The sequence below is a fragment of the Capra hircus genome, chromosome 3 (assembly GCF_001704415.2).
Source record: "Capra hircus breed San Clemente chromosome 3, ASM170441v1, whole genome shotgun sequence".
NCBI classification, from domain to species: domain Eukaryota; kingdom Metazoa; phylum Chordata; class Mammalia; order Artiodactyla; family Bovidae; genus Capra; species Capra hircus.
Window position 1 is genome coordinate 51897625 of NC_030810.1, and position 5337 is coordinate 51902961.

The window sequence follows — 5337 nt, forward strand, 5'->3', positions numbered from 1 at the left end:
TACAAATTTTATAGGTGAAAAAAATGGTCTTTCATTATAAATTACTTTTTCAATTACCAGGAAGGTGAACATTCTAAATGCTTACTAGTCATTTTTATTTCATCTTTTATAAATTATTCATCCCGTTGTTTGCCCATGTACTCAGGGTGTCTGAATGCATTACTTACAAATTTGTGTAAAGCTTGCATATGAAGAATACTCAGCTTTCAACTCAAAGACTGCAAATATTTTCTACCATTTGCCTACTGCAGTTTATTTGCTTTGTTTTCATTTTGATAATCTAAAACACTTTTGCCAATTGAAAACAAAATCTCTTTTATAGTAGCAATTTGTAATGGAAAGGCATTGTCATTGTCAAACTCTGATCCCCCAGCCACTAAGCAGCTTAAGATGCACTTGTTGGGAATAATGGGAATTTCTTTCCTTAAAAAAGAGCCCATATATTATTCAAATTTGACAAAAGCTGCAAAAGGTTTTGCAGAAGGAATCCCAAGTTATTTTTATTTTTTTTATTTTTTTTTTTTATCTTTGTCTCAAACTTTATTCTTAGGCTTCTTCAGCTTCATTAGCTGCAAAGAATGAATTGTATATAAGCAAAAACTGAAAAGAGCTGCAGTGTCCAGGGGCTTAGGCTTAAAAATATTAGAGATCTAGATTTTATCAGATCCATAAACAAAATTTTAAAAAGCAGTCATAATATAAAATAGCAGCTCCCAGTAACTTCTTCAAGATTTATCTTCTTCAGAAGTTAACTCAATTCAGTTTGCTTCATTCTTGGAAGCCTCATCAAAATTCTCCACAAGATCTGGAACTTCATCATCATCCTCCTGTCCAGTGGCAAGCGGTGCTTTTCCATCCACAGATTGTTTGGGCAGAGCTTCAGCCAGTCTCCTTAAACTGGTGAGACTGTCGGCACCAAGCTGGTTTAAGATGCTGGGGAGCATTTCTGTCAGTTGCTTTGTCTCAGCATGGCCCGTAATGGTGAAAGTGTTTGCTGCCAGAGATGCCTGAACTTTACGGTTGTTAAAGTGGATCACTGTTCCTTGATTTGTGAACATATTCACCTCTTCAATACCAGAGATATTGTTTACCCCTAACTTCTTTAAAGAGAACTGAAGTTTTTTGTCATCTGCTGTGGCTGTTCTATGAACCACCTTCTTCTTTCTGCGAGCAGTTCCTTTCCCACCAATGCGCACTTGTGCCTGCAGTTTGGCGAGTTTCTCCTGGTTCATGATAGTCTCTTTCATCTTGTTGGAGCGGAAATGGGGCCGCGCGGGGGACTAGGGTTGGCGCTCAGGTGGTCTCGGGCAGACCAGCTGAGGTTAGGCGCACACACGCGGGGACGCAAGATGGCAGCTAGAGGGACCCAAGTTATTTTTAAACAAAAGGAATCCCAAGTCTTTTTATTTTTTAAATGCCATCTAATACAAAATAAGAACAGTTTCTGAAAGGTTTACTTTATATTATTGCATGATCTCTAGCATAATTATTTTGTACTATTTTAGTGTCATCAATATTCCTAACTATAATTAAACTAAAAGCTAATGCTTTATTATTACAAATTGAAAATCAGAAAGCTATATACACAATAACACCAAACTACTTGAGTCCCCAAAACAACCCAACCTTTCTTCTATCTCCTGCCTCTGTCCTTACTGCTCCCATTGCCAGGAATCTCTGTGCTCCATCCATCCCACCCCCGCCATCAGATGGAAAACTCCTGGGCTTTGCTGTCATTCCCCTCCACCACACCCACCCCTCCTCCCCATACCATCATAATTATTGCATCCATTTATCTATGTTTACTTTTACTGTCTAAGATTAAATTTGTTTTTATAGCTGTCCCCTCTTCCCAAGTGTCAGTGACCTGAGAACAAGAGAGTTGGTCATCACAGGAGCCCCAGCGTCTAGCAAAGGTTTTGAAATATAATAGGAGCCCTGTTAATATCTACAAAATAAACTGAATTATCCACATAAGGTAACAATTTTCAGAAATAGCTATAAGAAGCTCAGCCTTGTTTTCCAAATTATACTAATACATAATGCTGCAAGCTCATCTACCAATTCTGCCGTCAGTTCTGCCCCATGGAGTCTGCAGTTTCACTTTGCTTTCTATTCACTGATAGTGACTCAGGAAGAAGAGAACACCTTTTCTCAGGCAGATTATTATTAATCGCTCTTTTTATTTCTTTAACTTTTTATTTTGAAATAATTTCAAACTTACAGAAGAGTTGGAAGAAGAGAACAAAAAACTGCTGTATACCCTTCAATCAAATTCACCGTTACCACTTTGCCATATTTCTCTTTCTACCCACACACACAAACACGTGCACATCCACAAGATACTTTTCCTGAACCATTTGAGAATTATTTGCAGTATCATGCCGTTTTATCTCTTAGTACTTCATTCTTGTTTCCTAAGAACAAGGACATTCTCTACATGACCACAGATAAATAAATTAGCTACTGGGTTTGTCTGATGTGTCCACATGATTAGATTCAAGTTATGCAATTTTGGCAAGAATACTAAGCAGAGTACATCATGAGAAACGCTGGACTGGAAGAAACACAAGCTGTAATCAAGATTGCCGGGAGAAATATCAATAACCTCAGATATGCAGATGACACCACCCTTATGGCAAAAAGTGAAGAGGAGCTAAAAAGCCTCTTGATGAAAGTGAAAGAGGAGAGTGAAAAAGTTGGCTTAAAGCTCAACATTCAGAAAACGAAGATCATGGCATCCGGTCCCATCACTTCATGGGAAATAGATGGGGAAACAGTAAAAACAGTGTCAGACTTTATGTTTTGGGGCTCCAAAATCACTGCAGATGGTGACTGCAGCCATGAAATTAAAAGACGCTTACTCCTTGGAAGAAAAGTTATGACCAACCTAGATAGCATATTCAAAAGCAGAGACATTACTTTGCCGACTAAGGTCTGTCTAGTCAAGGCTATGGTTTTTCCTGTGGTCATGTATGGATGTGAGAGTTGGACTGTGAAGAAGGCTGAGTGCCAAGAATTGATGCTTTTGAACTGTGGTGTTGGAGAAGACTCTTGAGGGTCCCTTGGACTGCAAGGAGATCCAACCAGTCCATTCTGAAGGAGATCAACCCTGGGATTTCTTTGGAAGGAATGATGCTAAAGCTGAAGCTCCAGTACTTTGGCCACCTCATGCAAAGAGTTGACTCATTGGAAAAGACTCTGATGCTGGGAGGGATTGGGGGCAGGAGGAGAAGGGGATGACAGAGGATGAGATGGCTGAATGGCATCACAGACTCGATGGGCGTGAGTCTGAGTGAACTCCGGGAGATGGTGATGGACAGGGAGGCCTGACATCCTGCAATGCATGGAGTCCCAAAGAGTCGGACACAACTGAGCGTCTGAACTGAACTATTGTAATGGTGTTCTGACTTTCTCAGCGTATCATGTCAGGAATCAAACTCAGTTTATTCCATCATTATGATGTTAACTTGGATCACTCAATAAAGTAGGGTCAAGTTTCTCCACTGTCAAGTTACCATTTCTTGCTTTGTAATTATTACATAATCTCTAAGGAGATACTCTGATGACACATAAATATCCCATTCCTCTTCAAACTTAGCACTCATCGATTATTCTTCTGAATCCATTATTACAATAATGGTTGCAATATGGCAATTTTCTGCTTCCATTATTCCTTCTACATTTGCTTATGTAGCCATTCTTTTCCTCAGATATCTTCTCCTTGAGTTGTGTTTTTATTCCCTATAGGTATGTCCAAATTCAAGACTTGTTTCAAAAATTATTTTTAGATTTTTAAATGTTATCGCATTTTTCTTTAACTTTTCATTTTCAAAGTTACATGTTAAGAAGCCCAGAGCTGACATTTCATATTGCTGCACTTAACCATTTTTGTACTTCATAAAATTTGTTTAAGACTTCTTTCTTCAAACTTCTAATTGTAATCCAAGACTAGATCTGTCTCATTACAGTGCTACCTAATCAGTCATGGAAAATGTCTAATTCCTGTCTAAGAATCTTGTTAACATATCTCTGGTTTGTACAGACTCAGTTTTAATCACATTTCATCGCACAGCAAAGAATAAGATTTACTCTAATCCTGCAATTTCAGTTCAGTTCAGTTCAGTTGCTCAGTCGTGTCTGACTCTTTGCGACCCCATGAATCAATTTAGGTACCAATAAACTTCTATTCTACTAGCTTGTGTTCAGACAAAAATCAAAATGAAATCCTCAGAGAATAGATTGATCTAATGACTTTAGTGGGGGAAAAAAAACTTTTGGGAGCTTCTCTGGTGTCTCAGTGGTAAAGATTTCACCTGCGAGTGCAGGAGACACAGGTTCAATCCCTGATCTGGGAAGATCCCATGTGCTGTGGAGCAACTAACCCATACACCACAATTATTGAGCCTGTTCTCCAGAGCCTGGGAGCCACAACTACTGAGCCCACGTGTCTCAAATACTGAAGTTCGCATGCCCGAGAGCTTGTGCTCTGCAACAAGCGAAGTCACATTAGTGAGAAGCCTGCACACCAAATAGCTGCCCTTTGCCACAACTAGAGCAAAGCCCACACAAAAGGAAGATCAAATAAAGAAAAGTTTAATGCTTTGGATGTTAACTTTCTAAAGATAGATGATTTTTTAAACCTATGCATTTACCTTTAAGTAACTGCCATATTAAAAAATAATTTAGGAAATCTTGCTACTAAATATTACTCAAATTTTTTTTTCTGAAATTATATCTCCAGCCTTAAGATGAAGGGCTATGTGTTCTGAAATATGCTGGTTTTTTTCGAGTTAATCAGTGCCACTTTGAAAGGACCCACAAATACATATAACTTCAGAGCCATCATCAATTGTGTACGGTGAAAAAATTATTTGAAACTTGGAAACTATGGCATGGAGGATCATAGATTTTCAGAGCTCGGTGATCATATCCAGAAGGCAAGAGGACATGAGGTGATTTGGCCACAATCTATTCATATCAAGTGGATATGGATGACGTATTAATTAAAAATGGTGGAGAGAGATTGATGATTGGAAGCGCATAGTCTATCAGTGTTTAACAGTTTTGAGTTTGTCACCCCTGCCTACATCCTCATCTTTTGTTAGTCACCCTCTCCTAAAGGGATGTGGCTTTATGGCTGTGACCTCAGTCCCAGGCTGCTTTCAAGACCCAATCCTGATTTTAGACAGGTGATATTTAAGGAAATTTAGTCAGTTTGTTTAGAACTGACATCAAATTAACCTTGCACTTTTTTCCTGAACTCTGACTTTACACGCACAGGTTTTCCTCTGACTACTTAACTAGATTCCCATCTTGGTTCAGATTCCACCTTGA

At 38.8% G+C, this 5337-nt stretch overlaps 1 pseudogene across 1 annotated transcript; it reads right to left on the minus strand.

The window, feature by feature from the left end:
• Positions 522–1362, minus strand: LOC108635392 (annotated as a pseudogene). The gene has a single exon (XR_001917795.1). The product of XR_001917795.1 is annotated as a transcription factor BTF3 pseudogene (transcript).